Here is a 21,154-nt window from a genome sequence, read left to right as displayed (position 1 = left end):
CACTACGGCGTCCCTCATAGCCTGAGTCGCTTTGGGACGTTAAACCCTCATAAATCATAAACCTTGTAATATATTCTGTCGAACAAAAAAAAATGGTTTCCTTACAAAACTTCCTCAAAATTCGAAAAAAATTCCATTGGGTCCAATTTCCGACCGAAAATTCTGTGAGGAAGGCAACACTCGCCGAATGAAACATCACTGTCGAAATTATTCGTAGCATGACGGTGCAGCTGTCCACGTCAGTTCATCTCCTTGGGCGATGTGGAAAATAGGAGACGGCCCCGAAGGGACGGAACGGGAAGACGCTCAACGTGGGACAACGCGACACCCGCCCTCGCGCCGGGTCTGACCAAGGTCACAAGTGGCTCTCTCTCTCTCTCTTTCTCCCGACTGCCCGAGGCCAACCGCTCGAGATGCCTTCTTTTCTCCCCTTCCCACTGTTCCCTTTTGTATTCATGTGTTTTGTGTCAAACTTCGACCCGTGTAAATAAAGTCAGTGTGAAAGTGAAAGCCACCGAGAGAGCGTCGTCTTTGTGAGGCTCCCGCGCGCGCGGCCCCGCCGCCCGAACGAGTCTTACGCGCAGTTTGGCTTTAATTAGTGCGGTTCAGTCGTTACTTGCCGGGGTGTCAACGGTCACAGTTGCTAACGTTCAGAAGAAATAACAGGCGAGGTATCAGTTTACTTTACTGCGCCTCCTTCAAACTGCGCGTTGTGCTGCGATCGTGCCCTGTTGTGGCGGACATGGCTCCGTGACTGTCTGCTTCCCCACGCCTGCGGTTGCGAGCGGGCCGATCTTTCGTCGTCTTTGCGGTATTTTGTTTCAATGCAAAGGTAGCCAGAGAGAAGGGCCAGCAGTGCCGTATCTTCGGCTAAGCGTTCCATGAGCGGTTGCTGTGTGAAAACATGATACGGGGAGAAATTCAGCTGTCTCGGAGCGCCTGGTTTCGCTCGGAGGGGTACGCTGTGTCCAATGTCGATTTTGATGACACGCTGCAGGCCACGTTACATATAAGACTGTCAGAACGTCATTCCCGAGCGTTGTAAAACGCAGGAACGAAAAAGAGGTCTGGACTCACTTAAGCAGCGGCCCACGTCGTTTGACCAAGTCGAGCGTAGCAAAAGGCTGTCTCTGTCACATAGGTGCCATACAAAACTTGCTCGTAAGGGCTGTTCGATGGTGTCTCGGATGACGCCGCTCAACTAAAGTGTGCAGACGGCCTCATCAAAGGTATCCTTTTATCCTTCGTTAATGAATACGTTAAACGCGTGATCTAGAGATTCCACTTTCTGGATGCTGATGGACGATCTTCACTGTCCCCTTGGTGTCCCTTGTGAAAAGGTTGCTTCCAGGCTGCGTGTTGTGCGTTGGATAATGCACAGTGAAATGTGAGAGGCACACCGAGGAGCCCAAGTACGTCGTAGTAATTTTGGTTATGGCGCACTATGTCAATTGACCAATGGGCACATATACTGCTTTGTGACGCATGCCCATCGCCTGCTCGAGTACGCGAAAGCTGCCGACAGTGTTGTGTCATCGTTTGTCGAACGTAGAATGCCCCGAGCTGTGCAGAACAATTTAGAGGCGAGCAACCGTAGTGAAACGTTTCATACGACGATTTCCGTAATACTGTTTTGCATGTGAATCATAGAATATTTGCAGTCGATATAGACTATACGGATTACGCATATGGAAGCATACGGACTACGTATGAGGTCACGCCCATCATGTGGAAATCATAAGGAAACTGCGACATGTAAGCCATTCGGAGAGTATATGGAGAACATGCGTTTGTACATATATTTTTTGCATATCGTGTGGACTCCATATTCCTATAATTCCGCATGATTAGCTCCCATGGAAAGTTTCAGCAGGGTAGTTGGCTTTCATTCATGTTTGGTGCAAGAAACAGCGCGTTGTGAACGCGGGGTACAACACGAGGGGAAGTTGACAGGACGGTCGCCGACTCGTAACTGAAGAACAGGCAGATACGTCGATGATTTACATCGTATCGTAAACCCAAAAAGCTGCACAAAGAACGCAAGTGCCAGTATTTTTCAAATAGGAATAGTCTTCAGAGTCAAGATGTAATAAAATGTAGGACTTGCTGATTAGGTGTATATAGTGCAAATCGCCTACACGGTTTTTACTGCCAGCGGACAGCTAAGCCCGTTTCCAACTATACCGACCCGAACACAAGGGCGGCATATATCCCTTCATCCTTCCTTAGTTACAGCTCTGAAGAGCTCTTGCCCGCATACGCAGACATTATAGGGTCCAGAGTGCCCAGGGCGTTAGCTCTCGTGAAAGGCTAATCAAGATGAAAGGCCCCAGCACCCTGCACTCTTCCCGTGAAAGGAAGAGCGGTCGTCTCGTTTGTTCACCGCGTTTCACGTGGGCTAAAAACTGCAGTGAAAAGTTTTGGAGCGGAAGATCAGCCCCGCGCACACTAAACTGTGTGGTCTAGTCCGTGCTACGCTTGGTCCACTCCGCTGTGTTTTGTTTCCACCCAAAGACACCGAGCGTTGTCGGCAAACAATAAAGCTTGTTTGTGGGCTAGTTGGTGACACATACTTGAATAAACAGGTTTTTCAAAAAAGGCCACCACATCTTCCTCCCATGCTCGTCTCTAATTTTATTCAGTAAACAAGCCATTTGCATGTACCCGGTTCGTTTTCACTTCCGTGCCGTCGCTCAGGACAGCGACCACGTGACGAACGCCAACTTGGAGCGAAATCTCGTCCACCGCTGCCGATTGTCCAGGGGCGCCATCCTGGAGAGGCCATTCATTGCATGATATGCTCCTCGCTTATTCGCTGCTTGCGAAGGCGATCCTGCGGTCGCTGCACTCTGTCGGTGTCTTGGCTGCCACGAAGGCGTTGTTGTACAGCCCTCGCTCTCACCTCACTCTCGAAGCAGCGTGACGCTTCGGTTTGACTCAGCCTACAGGATGCCTCGGTGTCCGCGTCTTCCACTTTCTTTTCTGTCAACCCCTTTGAGTCTGCAGGTGGCAGTGATACTGACGTGTTTTGGTGGCACTCGAAACGACCGTACTCTTTCTATGGACGCGTACAAGGAGAACAAACGTGAAAGCAGCTCACTGAAATCTCTTGGGCTCCAGCGTTCGTACTTGTCCACGTTATCGTCCGCGCTTGACGGCTTTTTGTTGAAGCCTACCGGGGCGCCATCTGATAACACATGCGCAGAGCGCTTCAACACGCAAATACGAAGAGTTTTTTTGAAGCATTTGAGCGAGCGTACACCATAGTCGAGTGCGGCGAACAGGTGCGGCGAAATGCACAACTTCCGCTGATCCGCCAGTGATTTCGATTAGTGGTCGGCTCTGTTGAAGCGACAAAAGTGCCACCTTAACTTGGTGGTATGAAGGACTTGTTTTCGCACCGGAAGGTGCATTGGAGTACGCGTAAACCATGATGAAATTTTGCGAACACTAATAAAAATTACATGTACAGCGCTAGCCAAAGCAATTTTAAGGTAAGCAGAAATACCAACTATAATAACCTCGCAGGCAGCCTTGCGGAGATAGCTAGTAGAGGCAACAATTGGCGCCTATGAAGCGTAGGTTCGAACCCCGCTGAAACCTACATCTTTACGCTTCTTCAATTTTCTCTGGTCATCTCCTTGTGTGGATGGGCGAAAAAAAAACGCGGACAAGGAGAGGTGAAATGTAGTTGTTAAATGCAGTCCGTTGTTAAAAGGAACGTCAGCATGATAGCTGCACGACAGACTGTCAGTAAAACACGGTGCTTCGTTAGTGCCCGCAAGATGGGAGTCGTCGGCAAAGTGCGGCAAAAAAATAATAAATTATCCAGCCGGATTATTTCGCACATGTGTGATCATTGAGAAACGTAAGCAAGTGCGAGCCATTATTCTTTTGCACTGCCATCTTGGCGAGACGGCAAGCTGAAATGACACGCGAAATTCTAGAAGCTCACTTATTCGTCAAACAAAAGAAAACTATCAGCCATCTGTCACTACAGGCTTGCAATGATGTATCTTAAATGATTACGGTGACAGTGCCAAGAATTTCGTGTCTTCATTACTTCTTCCCGCTATATATATTCCAAGTCGAATCAAAGATTCTTTATTTGTGAGTCAGCGCGCGTCCTATCAACTTCCTTGAGGGCTGTGTTTTAATCGAAACATGAGTGGTAACTTAAGCCGCCGAGCACCGTCGAACTTACGGTGGACGTGGTAATTAACACGAGAAGTGTGGCGATTTGGGCCAGTTATGGTACGTTCATTTTTGTCTCTTCCACTGCCATGATCTTTCGCGAAATTCCTTGTTCGTTAACGAAGTTAACATCGCTGGGCCCACACACAGTATACATCTGGCTGCACAGTGCAAGCGTTGCTGCTGCATTCCACAGCTAGGCGGCCTAGTTTCAGGTGCGGTTTAGGCGAGGTGAAGCGTAAGCGGATCTTTGGTTGTGCACGTGTAGCCGTTTGGAAGGCAGCCGTTTGCTGGGTCCCTCCGAGAGGGAAGGATTCGCGCGTGGCGTAAACAGCGACTGGGGTGGAGGGGCGGCCGCTTGTGTAACGGGTGCAGCTCAGCTCCCTTCTTCCCCGTTCTTTTGCTCTTCACCACAAGCAGTGTGCCAGGCAGTAACAGAGCGAGGTGCTCCATCACTTGGACCCCGGGACACGCGGCCGACGAATGCGCCCGAGATACGCTGGAAACCAGAGCAGTCACGCAGCTACGCGGGGTCATTCTCGAAGAGAAGGAGGAAGTCCCCTCCTCTGCGCCGAGACTTCGATAGGGAGCAATCAGTAGCTTGGCGTCAACTATACAGACAAGCGGCTATCCGAATCTCGGCAAAATGTTCCACGCGACATGGTCATAACAGGACGCACCAGGCATACACAGAGAATTCATTCGCCCACACCGGAGCACTGCGAAGCTGCTTTGTGCAGATCGCAGCTCCAACGTCAGCACGAGCTAATTGTAGTGAAGCTCGCCGGGCAGCTGAGGCCCCGACCGCCTGCTTCCGGGGAGCTTCATCCTTTTGGAGTTATCCAATCGAAGAGCGTTACCCGCGTGCCTGGTAAGTGCGTATAATTTTGGAAAACGCAGCAGCTTGCCACTGCGGACAGTGGCGTATGTTCCCCCACCATTTGGAGTGCCACATCTCGTGAGCCCCACGCGATGTAGTGGCGCAGAGTTGCTTTCCGGCTGGGCCCAGCTGGTGGTATACGCTGTCCGCGTGCTCTGTCTCTTGAGGCTCTGCATGCATGCGTCAGCGTGAGCGAGTCGTTTTCCCGGAGGCCGGCGTCGCAAACAAGCGGGCTTTCCTCCAGCGAAAACAGCTGAGCGCATTCTTCCGTAGTCGCGGCGCACCGAGGCCGCGAGAGCGAGCGCGCGACGTTATAGCCCTTTTTCTTTGCTCAGGGAATAAGTAGCAGAAGGGGTGGAGGGACCCTTTGAAGGGTCACTATTCATGAACACGTTCACTGTGTTTTGTGCCCGTGTTTGCTCGCATTTTTCTTTCACGGGAAGAGCGCCTTCAGTGCTGCTGTTGGCGTTTCTCGCGGCCTCGTCTACACTGACGACGTCTTCCTTGACGTCATTGCAAAACTTGAATGTACACATTTAAAGTCGTATTTAGTTAAATGGAAGCTTTGTGTTTTCCGCGCCCTTGTGCTCCTTTTCTTTTTTTTTATATCAAAACCCGGCCTTCTGATTGGTCCAAAGCTCGGTGGTTAGCTCACTGTCGCGCCATGTGTAACATTCAGATGCGCTTCTCATCGCCGAAAACACCAGTGTCCAGTCGCACTCTCCTCCCCAACTGTATCTGCCTGCCGCCAGGAGGAGAGAGAACACGTTTACTGGAGTCATGTTCCCGGAACTGCGGGTGGGCTCCTCAGCCCGGGGCTGCCGCCTCCGCTCGACTCGCCAACCGACGCTATGTGCCTCAAGAGACTGATTAAGCTCTCCCATTCCGGCCTCCGTATGTGTAACATTCGGCGTACTTCAGACTACTGTAAATCTGGCCCCGTGGCGCAGCCGTCTGCTCACACCCAGGGTGCCCCTACTCACGGCATTTAGTGCGCGGATTTCGATTTGAAGTTTCTGAACTGGCCTAACCAAAGAAATCTGAGCGGAAATATGACGTGCGATGTGCTATTACGGGACCCAATGATGTTGCTGCGGCTTTTCACTGTGCCCGGATCTTGTAACTGAATCAGAGGTCCGCAATCTTGGCCGGTTCGTGTTATGGGTCTTAAAAGACTTACTCATCTACAATTACCCATGGATAAGTCGCCGTTTAACTCCCTTTGTAGCGTAAAGTCAAAGGCCTTCACATCCAAAAGGGCCCCGTGCTTATTTACTTCCAGATGGGCGCAGTATACTGTTATCGAGTTTCAGCGAACACGTTCAAAAATGTTCAAATATAGGCTTTTTGGGGTAAAAATATGGCTTTTGCGGCATAGCATTACCCATGCAGTGTTGGCCGACACCAGAAAACCGGTGAATCGTCTTAGGTAGTAAGTTGATTGACTAATTTTTAATGATTAACTTTTTAACTAGTATAGTTAGGCGCCTAGTTACAATTAGAGATCTGTAGCCGGCCGTTAGCGATAGCCATATCAGTGTTTAGAACTTCGAAAACGCGATTACCCACGCCGCTGTGGCTCGACAAAATATGGCTGCATCATGCGGAAGTAATGCGCTAAATTTCGAAAGCGTGCAGGCAAAGCAACCCCTCCAGTGTGCGTAACTAGACGAAAAAGACAAATTTTGTCGAGCCACAGCGCCAAGGGTAATCGCGTTTTGGAAATTATAAAAATTGATATGGCTATTGCTAACGACCGGATACAGATCTCTTAATTGCAACTAGGCGCCTAACTCTACTAGATAAAAAGTTAATTATTAAAAATTAGTTATCCAGCTTGTTACTTAACATGGTTGTCTAGTTTTCTGGTGTCCGCCAACACTATTAATGCTATGCCGCAAAAGCCATATTTTTACCCCAAAAGCCTATTTTTGAAAAGTTTTGAAAGTGTTCGCTGAAACACCCGGTATATAGCACGTCAAAACTTGTGCTTGGTTCGAATATTTCCGGGTTGTAGAGCATCAAAAGACAGGGGACGGTGAGCGAGATGGACGCATACACCGCTAACTTTATTGGGAAAAGGCACAACTAAAACATGCTGCATCGCGGTGACATCAAACGATATGCGTGTAATCAATAGGAACGAAGGCGAGCGGTAGTAGTCGGCGTTCCTTTTTCTTCATACATGAATCTTCTACCCGACCAGACGAGTTTTCGTCAGACTTCGTAGTAGTAGTAAGTGGTGTTTATTAAAAATAATAGTAAAAAGGAAGGAAAAGATTTTTGCTAGCCCCGGCATCTGCCATCGATACTGAAGCACCTGAGCTGGGGCAGCGGAAATAAAGGATAGCAGGCAGAATGGAGAAATGAAATGAAAGAGGTGAGGGGACAGGAAGAGATGATAGGGGGAGATTTCTGTTTTTTTGACAGGCTTGGCAGATGGCGTGTTCACGCATGCACTTCCTCCTTGATAATTTCTCGTATGCGCTTGTCCTTACTTTTTCTGACTAAAAAGCACTTATCGATGAGCCGCCTACATCCGCATTGCACCGCTTGCAATATTTTACAAGCTGTCCGTCTAGTTAAATTGGTTTTGGGGCAAAGGAAATGGCGCAGTGTCTGTCTCACCTCTAGGCGGACACCTGAACCGCGCCGTAAGGGAAGGGATAAAAGAGGGACTGAAGGAAGGAAGAGGTGCCGTAGTGGAGGGCTCCGGAATAATTGCGACCACCTGGGGATAATTAACGTGCTCTGACATCGCACAGCACACGGGCGCCTTTGCGTTTTGCCTCCATCGAAACGCGGGCGTCCGTCTAGTTCGTTCTTACATTTTACATTGCGGTTATGGTCTCGAAGGCGGTAATTAAGTCAACGACCGGTTTGACCCACATAGTGTTGTCCGCACGAGAATGGAATTTGGTACACGACACCGCGTTTGCATTCAACGGAATTTTGTGCTTCTTTCTGCGGGCACGTTACGGTCACGTCTGTTCAACTGGCATAGCCTGCTAACTTATCAGTTGCTGAAAAAACGATGGATACCTCTTTCCTTAGGGGAATATGAACTGGCTGCAGAAAACTTAGAATCATTGAGAGCGTAACGTCGGGTGTCCTTTGGCATCTGCTATAGTCGCATACAAGCAAATGAAAAAGCGGCTTTTCCCCCTCAAAGGACCCGCTTGGAGCCAATGGCGTCGGCCAATTCTCATGAGACTGCTAGCGTGACAATGCACGGAGGGGCTGGCCTCTTTCATCTGCCACTCCCTGCATTGTCACGCTAGAAGGCTCATGAGAATTGGCCGACGGCATTGGCTCCAAGCGGGTCCTTTGAGGGGGAAAAGCCGCTTTTTCCTTTGCTTGTGTCGGACAAGCCGCGGACATGCGACATTTGGAAAGAGATGGCGAAATGGGCGTTGGCAACCGAAAAACACACTCGATCCCTGTCCTCATCTGCTCTATTTTAGCGTTGCTTGCGCCAGCGAGATGTAGCCTGCTTCGCATATCTCTGGACCCAGTTCCTCGTGTCTGAGCAACATAGGTGGTGGAATAATCTCGGCGCGTCATCAGCTGACGCTGTCATCGCGTTCAGTTTCTAGTGATAACGCCCCTCTCTGTTATCGGGAGCTCGTCGTGAGGACACACTGGTGGCATGCTCTGTCTCATGCCGCTGCTGTTAAGCTACTCGCGTGCAAGAACGGTTCAAACGCACTGTTTAAATGCCGTTTGGCCGACTGATGTCGCTCTGCAGCGGCTCACTTTCCTCGCGGCGACAGTGCGCGCGAGAGGCTCCCGGATGTTTGGCCCAAGTGGTAGAAGGCCGCTGTTTATCGCGCCGCCTGCGGTTTCCGCGCGCCAATTGGCGGCCGGGGTCGACACCTTCGTTGGCAGCCTCATGGGGGCCGGGAGCAGAAACTCTCTTTTCTTGGTGCGTGTTCGCGTCAGTATGATCCCTTTGTATATATTTCGTTTTCGAAGCTCAGGGCCGCTTCCCGGTGAAGCGTGTGCAGCTCGCGGCCTCGAGTTGCTTGGCGGGACTGCGGCGCTGTGATCCGCGAGCGGCCCCGAGGTTCGCAGTCTCGCTGCTCGTTGCGCGAGGCGTGCCCGACGTCAGCCTGCACAGCGCGCGCCCAGAGAGGGGGGAGCGCTGGAAGGGGGCGAGGAAAAAACCCCGAGTGAGCCCCGGGTCCCAGCCACGGCCCTGGCAGTATCGACGCCGCCAGCGGAGCCCGGGCAGTTTCTTTTCAAGGGCACCACGTGGCTCGGCAGAGCGCGGAGAAGCGCGCGCTGCTGTTGCGATGGGGGGCCTCACCCGGCTGGTGCCAGTTAGCCTTTTGTCTGCGCCCGGCTTGGTTATCCTTATCCTCTTCCTCACTCGCATTCCTCACTGCGATGTCGCCCCTGTATAGGTTCTCCCTGGGCGGAGTCGTGTCAGCGGCACTCACAAGTCCCGACTCGTGGCCTCGGCCCCCCTTTTTTATTAGGATGCTTAAATGAGTCGAGAGAGAAGTTTTAGGAGAACATCACGGCCTCGGCCCGTCCGATGACGCGTCTCTTGGCCTGCGGTCAGAAATTGACAAGACCGTGATTAACATCCTCGCACGAAGCAAACGGGCGTTCCTCGTTCGACTTCAAGCCACATTTATAGTAGACGACGGTGCTATTCGCGCGTTTTGGCGGTCTGCTGTCCAGCGTGCTGATGATTATAATAGTGGGCAGCATCGACCTGGGACCGTGGCGTTCGCATTTCGGTGGATGCGAAATGCTAGAGCACCGCGTACTGTGTGTGTGTGTGTGTGTGTGTGTGTGTGTGTGTGTGTGTGTGTGTGTGTGTGTGTGTGTGTGTGTGTGTGTGTGTGTGTGTGTGTGTGTGTGTGTGTGTGTGTGTGTGTGTGTGTGTGTGTGTGTGTGTGTGTGTGTGTGTGTGTGTGTGTGTGTGTGTGTGTGTGTGTGCGCGTGCGTGCGTGCGTGCGTGCGTGTGCGCGCGCGCGCGCGTTAAAGAACCCCGTGTGGTCGAAATTGTACAGAGCGCTCTACTACGGTGTCCCTCGTAGCCTGGGTGTCGTTTTTCAGCCGTTAAACCCCATTAAAATAAACAAAAAGAAAGATATTGGCAGCAGCGTCTGTGCACAGCTGGCGAGCTCTGACGGCGCTCCTAGACCGTACGATTTGACGACGTATCCTGCCTATAATTTCCTGTCCGCAGTAATGAACTTTTGACTGAAAAAAACAAAAAACTCTTGCATGAGTGTCCGCACGCGGTACATAGTCCATAGGAGTCAGGTGTGCAACCCACGGATAAAATTAGCAGCATCCGGGCTGCAGGAGCAAAAATAGTGCCGTTTAAACTCCGACGCTGCTACTCTCTTCATCGGACGCAGACGTCCGCACGCCGGCTCTAGCGAAGCCGCTGACGACCACTTCACGTGAGATCGCTTTGCAGTACTCCGCCACACGCTTGAAACACTTCTGCGTAGGTTCATGTTCTTCATATAGCAACTGTAGGGCCACAAGCACGAGTGAAACAAGCTGTCAGCCAATTGAAACAAAGCTTTGTCGCTTTGAGAATTTCGCGTTATAAAGTACAAAATTGCAGCTTTTAAACATGTATTACCCAAGGCCGCTTTAGCGGAAATGCTCGTAACTGGTCCCTTGTTTCGTTTTTGCAAGTTGCATGGCCGTTCCGTTACCCCTTGGCCACGCCACGGACGGTCGGTCGGCACTGTGAACGTGAGTGCGTTGACAGTCAGCCACAACCTTCTTCCCCTCCCTTGGTGCGCACGGGTCTCTCCTGTGGTGATGCATCTTCTTAGCAGTTGGCCATATTTTGATATGGGTTAGCATATCATGCCACAGCCGACAGCGACGTGCGAGGAGAGGCAGGAGTTCATCCGAGAGTACTCCCCGAGCCCGTGCAGAAACAAGCCCGGCAAATGATGTGGTTCACCCGACCCACATTTCTCGCTTCGTTTTCCTCGGGGCCGTTCCGCCTTGTGCGCAGCGCCCCGAACGCGCCACATTGGGAACGGCTCGGCCCACTTTGCCCAATTATCCTCGCTATCGTTGGCGCCGTCCCTCAAAGCGCCGCGCTGCCTGTCATTTTCCCAACCTGCGCGTTTGTTGCATTCGATTAACGCGAAAGGCAGGCGCGCACGTGTTGCCGAGAGCAGCCGGGGGGCGAAGGCACATATTGGGCCCTGTCGGCAGCCGGAAACGGCAGCGCGGCCGTTTCCAGGTAGCAGCCAGAAATCAATCGACTCGATAGCGCGCAGAAGGGAGGGAGGGAGGGAGGGTGGTGTGGAGGAGGGGTGCGTGTCCTTCCGGCGATGACGCGGTCGCGGCGACCTTGCGGCGTCGCTGGAGATCAAGGCTGCGCGTCCAAGGTGAAGCGCGCCGAGGGCGAGGGACGCCCTCCGCCGTCGGCCTCGGCTGCTGACGTTGTCGGCGCTGCGCAGTCGGCGGAGGCGCTGCACTGCGCTCTCACTGCGCGCTCTCCGCGCGTTGGGCTTCTCTGCCCGGCATCGGTGCCGTGTGGCGCGGGCCAGCAACAGCGCTGCTCGCTGAAGCCCATTGCGTAAATAGGCGCGGCTGTCTGTCCGCCGCCCGCTCCACGAAGTGTCGGCATGGCCTCGAAATGACCCGATTTCGGCACGAGCGTCCCTCCCAAAAGCCAGGCTTTGGAAGCCCAAACCTCTCTTGAAATCGTGCTTCTGGGATGTGGAGTGGCGGTGCATCGTTTCCGAACGTGGCGTCCTTTTGTTTTACCCCTTTCTGAGCCGTTCGTTTCATTTTTTTTTGCTTGGCTCGACACAGCAGGTGGCGCGATACTGCCGCGTAGGCCCGACGGGCAGTGTCTGACGTCACCGACCTTTTGGAGGGCGCGTCCTATCGAGCTCAGCCCGCCATTCGCTATTCGTGGCTCGTCGGAGTAGCAGCGCTCCCTCTCCTAATAGTGTCGAACAAGTTATGAACACGAGGGTGTTGTCATCGATGGAGCTGTATGCGGATAATGGCGCTTCTGCCGCTGTGCTCCTTCACTCAACTTGTTGCACGGCAATGGAGGGTGCGGACTCGTGGCCACGACTTCCACGACTGTGCTTTCCTCGCGCTCTCGCGATGCAGGCCCGCGAGCCTGAGGTCTGAAAGCCGTCGCCTCGCGCTCTTACCTTCGGCTCCAGTGCCGATTTGCGAGACGGAGCGAAGTGCGCAGCAACCCCCTCTGTACGAGCGGTCGCAGACGGGCATGTGTAAAGTTGCGCCCGCCGCGGTGGCTCAGTGGTTAGGCTCAGCTACTGATCCGAAGTACTCGGGTTCGAACCCGACCGCGGTGGCCGCGTTTCGATGGAAGCGAAGCGCAAAAGGCGCCCGTGTGCTGTGCGATGTCACTGCACGTTAAAGATCCCCAGGTGGTCGTCATTCGGAGACCTCCACTACGGCACCTCTTTATTCTTTCAGTGCCACCTCCATCCCTTCCCTGACGGCGCGATTGAGGTGTCCAGCGAGAATTGAGACAGTTACTGTGCCATTTCGTTTCCTTAAAACCGCAAGTAAGTCAAGTTGCAGTAAGGGGTCCACCAAGGCGCTCTGTTTCGACTCATCCGATTCTTAAGCTCGCTGGCCGAATGATGAGCGTCGGGTTCGTTGAGGAGTGGGATGGCGAGGTTGGTTTTTCCGTTTACGTTTTAAGAAGGGAGCCAGTGGTCAGAGGAAGAATCTGGATAATTTTCCTTTCGTTTTAGGTCGCCGGGAACGTTCGCGTATATCTTTTCTTTATCGACTATGGCCTGCATTTGAAGTAGCGGGTCCCGTTCAGGGTGTGCTAAATAAAATACGACCGTGCCCTTGTTACCCAGTCCGGCTCCAAAGGGCAGACATGCAGACCAGGAATGGAGTAAGTATGCAGATTGTTTTCGATATGAGAGTGCGCAGATGGCCAGGAAGCACGACATCCGTTGTAGTTGGCTATACAGTGAGGTTGTCCTGATATATGAGGCACACACGAATAGTGAAAGCGGGGGCAAGTTTCGGTCGCGATTGCATTCTTTGCGATGATGAGGCGGTGACTATTTCACTTGGCTGAATGCTGCACCGAAGATGGGCTGCGCATCATTTTGTTTCGCGATATTATTACGAGTCATGCTCCTGTCACCGCTCGAATGAAACGCGCATAGACGTGCGTCCTCTTGGACTGAAACTGATCCAGCGGTGTGCTTGCTATCTTGCGGTTCAATTTCACCTGCGACGTCAATTCCCAATGAGCACTCCCTGGAAGTAAGTGAGGCAGGTCGTAACGAGCCCCTAAGTAGGTCGGTAATTCCTTCTGTATGCTAGGGCAAATTTATGGGGAAAGGGGGGAGGGAGAGTCGGCTCCCTCATGCCAGAAATGTTACGTAATAAAACCATGCCGAAGCCCGATTTTTTCGGCGAAAAAAATTCGAAGAAATTGATGAAAATGCCGGTTCAAATGGAACCCCTCCCCCCAAGCTCAAATGGAACCCCTCCCCCCAAGCTTCCCCCCAAATTCACCTCGATTTTGCCGATTCGGCGCCGTACACGTCAGCTGCAAATGACACCGATTGTGCGACTTGTGGCGGGTGCGGTGTTCTCTCAAGAATGCCGTGCTGCGCCTCGCAGCCTACATAGAAAGCGTTGCTAGAAGGGAAAAAAGACCAGCGTATAACGGCGGGACCTCCGCCGCACTATCGGAAACTCCGGGTGACATGTGCCCAGCACGTGCGGCCTGCAGGAACAGACCGTCGTATATCTCCCCTCAGACACGCCCGAGCGGCCAAGATAAACAAGCCCCGTCTGTAATACGCAACAAAGAGCAGATGAGGCGTCGGTCCCTGCCTTTCTGTATGTGCGGCTGTGAACGAGGAAAAGAAAACAGAGAAGCGCGATTAAAGCGTATCGTGCATAGGAGCAGTCGCGCTTGAGTCAGCCCAGGTCGCTCTTTCCTGCCCTTTACTCCGCTGCACAAGCGCATACGACTTTTGTTTCTAAACTACACAAGCCTTTCTCTTTTGTGGGCTTTGCGCGCCTTGTTTTTTGTGCGTAACTGTTCTAGCACCACTCTGAAGTATGTACACGAAAAAAGCAGTCGTGGCCGGCTTGTAGCCCGTTCTCTTTCCTGCCGCGTCACTCAGCCCAGCCCTGAAAGTCTTCAGTCGGATGAAGCCCGGTCCATACTCAGGACCACCACACACAAATCCTCCGTGTTGGAAACCACCGCACCCTTTGTTGTACGCGCTGAGTTCGGACGGGTCGCAGGTGTTACTTTCAATTTTCCCGCCAGTATCCACGTAATTATTTTTGCCCTGTCACATTCGCGGCACGATCGAAACCGGTAGCGGTCCCGAGCTGCGCATTTGAGACCACTGCGGTCGCGACGCGCAAGTGTATTGCCACGTGGATTGTTTTTTTTTTTTTTCGTATTTCGCGGAATACGCTCGAAACGGAATAGCTCAAAGGCTCTATTTTTTTTAGCTCCTTTAATTACTCAATTTAATAAAATATAAAGCTACTCTCACATACTGTACACAGTTGTCAACAACATGCTTGAACTTGCGTTCGCATATTGTTTCCCCAGTATGTTTTTGAACCTTGGCTCAAGGGTGATGGGACTCCTGCTGTATGTAAGTACACCCCTCCTTCAGAAGTGTACAGCACAAGGGGTTTGCTTGTGAGGCCTTCGGCGTGCCTGGTTATGCGTACTTGGCGACCGTAATGTCTCGAGCGGTAAACGGTGTCTAGTCCTCAATCCTACCCAGGTGTGGACTGCCAGATGTTCTATAGGGAGCCCCGCTACGCAACAGGTTAGAAGCGAACCCCTTGCGTTGTATACACTTTTCACGCGGGCTGTGCACATAAGTGTGTAGCTCCCGACTTTAATGGGCGTCTCGAGCATTGCCTGCTGCTTGTTCTTCATCCGGAATTGGGCATGCTTGTTGTGTGCAGCTGCAGCGAGGAGGATCTGTTTTGCTTGTATCTGTCATGACAAATTTCTCCCCGGCTGGAGCGCAACGTGGCTCACCCGCGCTCTCTCTTTCAGCCTGGTGGTCTTGGCATGCGAGCCTTGTGAATCCTCTGCCGCCGACCTTGCTGGGTAGACGGAACAAACGTGAGTGTGACGCATTTCCCGCTAGGATGGGGCTTCTCAGACCACGCGCAAAGTCCCAAGCGTGTGCTGCGGTCATTTCTGCCCACTGCCTGGCTAACTCTATATATGTAATGTGTGCGCGCTCGATCGCACGCGCGCTACGGGGCCGTTCAGTTTGTGGCTTCGCCCTTTGCCGGCCAAGCAGCACGCGCGAGTTTGTGTATTGCAGCAGTGACAGTGCGTGTGTATCGTCACGTTTATTCCGGATCTGGTACATTTTTTTCCTCTGCCTGTTCTTGATTTTTTTTTCTTTCTTAAAGTAGGCTGTAGCATGGCTGCTTACTCGACGTTCCTTTTTGGTTTGTTTGCCGATGTCACCCTGCACGCGTGGGATGTGTAGGAACAAAGCGAAATGCCCGACACGCTTGGTGGTGGCGCTGCTTCTCCAAGCTATAGCCCGGCGCCTGTGTCAAGCGCCAATCACGACAGCCTTCGAGGGCGCATATTGGTGCCAGTGCGGAAAGGGCCGTGCGGGTAGCGTAGCCTCCGTGCCGATTTGCTCCAAACGCAAGCTTGCAGCAAAGGCAAAAGCGTCGCGCCACTTACGCTCAATCTGCGCTCATTGCGCAGCGTTCTTCGACCTCGTTCGGCCGAGAATGTGGTCCGTGCTGAACCTTCGGTTCCTCCTCGATCCAGTTTTCGTTGCCCCTCCACTGGGCGAACACTTTGCTGGTATCGTCACTGCCGATTCTCTCTTCAGCTGTCTTTGTGCGCGCTGAAGGTTCGCGTCGCGCCACCCGCGACCCTGGCAGGGGGGGGGCCGGCCGCTGTGCGACCTTGACCTTGACCTTACTCGGGAAGCGGTAGCCGGGCGCCTCAGCGACGCCCCAGCCAAGCGCCGCCCTTCGCTGCGTGGCGTGTTTGCGGAGAGACCTTGGCGGCGCCAAGTTGTGCGCGGAATAGCGAGCGGCTTCCGCCAAGTGTGTGGCGCGGATGCGCTGCTCCTTGGCGGTCGCGAGCGGCAGCTAGCTGCTACCGCTGTAGGAATGTCTTCCTCACGCGTGTATAGCTGACCTCCTCGATGAATGGAGCCTGCACGGGTGAGGGACATGTATTTCACCACAAACAACGGTTGGAAGGGTGGTGGAACAGCCGCATGTCAGATTGGGTAGCCGCCTCCGAGTACTACCCGGCAAGCGTACAGCTTGGCAGAAGGGAACACGCACGCACGCGCAAGTTATCACACCTATGGTACCAGTTTGCTAAACAAGAGAAGTAGCATGTCAACTACCGCACCGTGGAAATCAAGCAAGCTGATCACACGAAGGAAGTAAACAAACGAAATAACCAAACAGTCGTAAAACATTGTTAGCTTTTGTTTTTAAAGGTGGTCTTTATTAAGTTTGCGCATTTGTATTGCAATCGTCTTAGATGCCGGGAGATGACCGCTGGGATCCTCCGGCTCGTTGTTCGAGTAGGTACGTTTTTATTCTCAGTTCGGCGCAGTGTGCATTGTACCTATACGCCCGTGTCCTGCAGCCAAGTGGAGCATGCCTATAGCGTTTCATGTGAGCTCCAAGTGCGAAGACATTTATTGGAGAGAACGAGTGCTGCGTAAATTGCCCACTGTCATCTCTCATCCCATTGTATAGCCGGTGTGGTGTTTGCGGCTTCATTTTGTCCAAGCACAAGAACTAGACAACGCACGGCGAAGCGCACGCCTCGATGATGAGGCCAGTCATTGCTGATGCTATTTGTTGCGTCACTCTCGGGCTACCTTGCCTCGGTGTGCGTTGCCCTCTTTTTTTTTGAAGATGAACGTTTAGCTGAGAGAGCAGCGGTCGCGGCCCTGGGCTGCCTTGTTCGCGCTGCTTTTGGTTCCACGAAGCCTCGTAGAGCAGCTGGTATGGATAGTGGATGGCTCATCGACCGGAAAATCCGGCGTCGCCCAGTGTGTGGCGGTATGACGCCTTCAATGGCGGGAAAATACGAAATGTTATTGCTGTAATATGCGTTGTGGGGCTAAAAATAACTCTACGAAATGTTAACCATGCAGTAATATTCGGTACTACTATATACCTCAAATTGCATGTGCACCAGCTAGAAAGGAATAGAATAGAATTATATTAGAATTGTAATAAAATTAAAATTGAATTCCAATAGAATTGCACTGCTTTCGCATTACTCGCGCGTAAGTTCCTTAAGCGCCCCCAGCAATTTCATTCATTCATTCATTCATTCATTCATTCATTCATTCATTCATTCATTCATTCTTTCTTTCTTTCTTTCTTTCTTTCTTTCTTTCTTTCTTTCTTTCTTTCTTTCTTTCTTTCTTTCTTTCGTCCACGGTCATGAGATTCTTTCGCTCATCTTCAATACTGCAGGCAGCAGGAGAGAGAGCTACGAAAAAGGTAACACTACAAATAGCGCTCAAAAGTGTTAATAGGGACGCTGAGGACAGCTCCATCGAATTTTTATTATCTCTAAAAATTGATTAAGTGGGTGTTTGTGGACAGGTCTAAGTTCGACCGTTAGCAAAACATGGATATTTATTCCTGACACAGTTACACTTGAAATGTTCCCTCAACTCGATTCAAAGTCCCACCGAGGACTTCGTGATCACCGTTTTGAAGCGAATGGTGGTCCAGCGCAGCCTCCGGGATCCGCTAAAAAACTGCTTCGAGCCACGGCAGTTTACTTGTGTAATCGGCCGGTGGTGGCGACACCTGTATTTCGATTTCTGTACCCAGAGGCCCGCGTGCTGTGCGATTTCAGTGCACGTTAAAGAACCCCGGGTGGTCGAAATTATTCCGTAGCCCTTCACTGCGGCGTCTCTCATAGCCTGAGTTGGTTTGGGACGTCAAACGCCCATAAACCAAACTAAACCAAGCTTTCCTGGCTTATGAAAGCTCCGTTTTCAGTTAGAGTAGCGTCTTTTTTGTCGTTGGGACCGTGCATAGAAACGGGACAATTGCAATTGGTCCTCAGCGTCCGCATAATATCTGAAATTCCGAGAATCGTACCAGTGCGTAGGTGATTTAATTGTTCGAATGATTCAGGGAGAGGGACTTGTAGAAGCGTAGCTTGTTGGGCCAGTCGGTGCATGGTACCGGGTAGAGAAACCAGCGGAACAGGACGCGTACACAAGAGAAGGAATTCACGAGGACGACGCTGGAGACGCAACTGAAAATTTTACTTGATCAAAGAATCGAGCAGAGCAGGGTGCACATGCGCGTGAGCAGACAACGCCGAAAAAATGAAACTAAACAAAATAAAAGAAAAAGTCTGTCATTAAACATACTGCTATCTTGCACGTGGGGACTATATGTCCCCTTCATGAATCCGTATCCCTTAGAAGAAAATTTGACACGTATCGCTGACGCAATCACTGCCTGACTTATTTTGAAAGCTTCCAAGATTTCACGTTCCGTCTGCGTTTTGCCTCGGCCGATGATTTTTACACTGATGAACAGAGGAGTACAGTTCTGACATTTGTTACAATGTTTTGGTAGATTGGCCGTATTATCCGGCTGCAGTGTTGTGCGATGCTGTCTTAACCGCTCATTAATGCATTGACCAGTCGGCCGATGTAGGCCTTGCCACATGACAGGAGGAACGAGTAAACAACGTTGGTAGTACATTTGGTAGGCATTGTTTGGTGCTTGACTTTACAGTCTTGTCTTCGCAGAGGTATGGGAACGTAATGACGAAAGTTTTGTGGGTGCCGAAAACACAACGTTCACACCATATTCAATTGCCACCTTTTTTATACTATCCGAGACTTTGTGCATGTAGGGAATAACAGCAGGCCTCGAATCCTGACGCGACGCTCCTTCGTTGTGAGGTGCGTGCTGTAACCTAAGCTTACGTGACTCAGCAACTGAGACCTGTTCGGGGTAGCCGGCTTTCCCAATCGTTTAGTGCTGGCCTGGTCTTTATGGAGATTGTTATGGAGCTCAGTGGTTAGGGCTACTGATCCGGAGTTCCCGGGTTCGAACCCGACCGCGTTTTTATGGAGGAAAAACGCTAAGGCGCCCGTGTGCTGTGCGATGTCAGTGCACGTTAAAGATCCCCAGGTGGTCCAAATTATACCGGAGCACTCCACTACGGCACCTCTCTCTTCCTTTCTTCTTTCACTTTCTCCTTTTGTCCCTTCCCTTACGGCGCGGTTCAGGTGTCCAACGATATATGAGACAGATACTGCACCATTTCCTTTCCCCCTAAAAACCAATTATATATGGAGTAGATGAGTATGACACACGTGGCAAGCCCGTATTGTGATCGTCACCGCGGTGCTTAACTGGACCGCAGGATGAGCGCACAGCTCTCTGCGCATTCTGCCCGCGGCCAGCTGACTCTGGCCTCGGCTCCCCAGTGCTGCACAGTTTTGCTCTATATATAGACAGCGCGCGGGGTGTGTGTGTCGAATGGTGCCCCTGTTGACGTGCCAATCAGAGCCTCCTCCCCCCCAGGGGGGCGCAGCGGCCGCTCGGAGAGTATACTTTCCTTTTCGCGTGCCATCAGGTTTGTGGGTCAGGGGAACAAGCTGTCACGGCCGCCCTGGTCCGAGCCTTATTCGGCCGCGAGCAGGAGCGGAGCGGGCTTGCCGGAAGCGCGGCTCCGCTCACTAGGGTGCACCCAGTGTGGCGCGATTTAATCGAATCGAAATGAAGCCCCCGCTTGTCGAAGGTGGCTTTTCCCGTTTGCGTATGTCTCGGCTGCCACTGTTCCGCTTCGACCCGGTTTCGATTGGGGCGTGCTTCAGCCCTGCAGTGTTGGCCCGCTTTAAGCCGGCCAGTCTATAAACAAAAGGCGGTTACATAGGCGAGCCTGTGACAGGTGCGCAGACTCGTCCAGTTCTCCGCCCACCTGGCACCGGACAACTTTTTCAGGGCGTTTGTGTTCCCCTGCAAGCGGAACACTGTGCGTGCCGTTCGTGCCGGTTTGGGCACGCGTGAAGTGAGGAGCGGGCCCCACACGCTGTGTTCGAACCCTCGGGAAAAGCGGGCTTGATGCGGCTCCGCATCGTTTGGCTCACTGCCGAAGCTGCCTGCGCGGCCCCGTTCCGGCCGCCGCAGTGGAAGCAGTGTTTCTGGCGTGTCCGCCGCACTTGGATACGCTGCGAAACCCCGGAAATGTATTCGGCCTGGCACCGAATACCTTTCGGGGCGCAGTCGTCCCTCCTCACACTCCTGGGCAGGAATAATTGTATAGCTCGTTGTCGAATCAACGGACGCAAGTTCTTGGTGCGCCATTCCAGCGCAGAATCGTGGGGCAAATCATTAAGAAGCACGCCCAGTGTCGCATGCAGGATTGCAGCAATTTTGACCGGCGTTTCGCACGTACCATCAAAGGAAACGCGAACGATGCACCTGACACGTGAGCATGAACAACCAAATATATTAGCGGCTAGAGACGAAATGTTAACCTGGCCATTAACACTTCCAAAGAGCGGCCTTGACGCCTTCGACGCGACAATCAGCCGCTCTGGTATTCTGCCTCCCTTCCAGTTCTGTAGTTTGCGTTTCAACTCTCTTTGCGTTTCGTTTGACGTACCGTCTTTGCCAAAAGTAACCAGGCTGCTTTTCAGTTGTATTGGGGAACACTAGTCGCACCCATCAAGGTATAAATCACTGTGAGGTAAAGGGAACCTTTTTCCTCACCTTCACATACCTTTTGGCTTTTAGGGAAGCCGTAGGGGCTCCACTATATGAGGCAGGAGCAAACCATGCAGCCTAGTTACACTGCCGTTGGGGTGGACTCCTCCGCGTGTTCGCTTGCTGTGCGGGGAAGCTGGCGCGCGTCAACCTGGTCGGACGTCGCACGGCTTGGCTGATCGTTACTTGTCAGAGTCGTTCTACGCGAGCGGTTCTCCGCTGACATGCACTGGCAGGCGGACGAGAAAGACATCGCCGCCCTTGCGACCTGTCTCGCGCTTGGCCTTTCTCCAGCCATGGGAATCGCAAGAGGCCCGGCCTGCTTTC

General features: G+C 52.2%; 1 protein-coding gene across 2 annotated transcripts in view; it reads left to right on the top strand.

The window, feature by feature from the left end:
* rdx (BTB/POZ and MATH domain-containing protein rdx) overlaps nt 1-21,154 on the top strand; it is a 261,129-nt gene that overhangs the window by 52,237 nt on the left and 187,738 nt on the right. Inside the window, exon 2 of one of the 2 annotated variants that reach the window (XM_077627966.1) lies at nt 15,123-15,191. The exons of the other annotated variant lie outside the window; for it this stretch is intronic. The gene's annotated coding sequence lies outside the window, so the exon portion shown is untranslated. The remainder of the gene's footprint in view (nt 1-15,122; nt 15,192-21,154) is intronic. 2 annotated transcript variants of the gene reach the window in all.

The sequence above is a fragment of the Amblyomma americanum genome, chromosome 6 (assembly GCF_052857255.1).
Source record: "Amblyomma americanum isolate KBUSLIRL-KWMA chromosome 6, ASM5285725v1, whole genome shotgun sequence".
Taxonomy (NCBI): domain Eukaryota; kingdom Metazoa; phylum Arthropoda; class Arachnida; order Ixodida; family Ixodidae; genus Amblyomma; species Amblyomma americanum.
The sequence above is the reverse complement of the archived record's forward strand: the minus strand, read 5'-3'. Positions and strand labels throughout refer to the sequence as shown.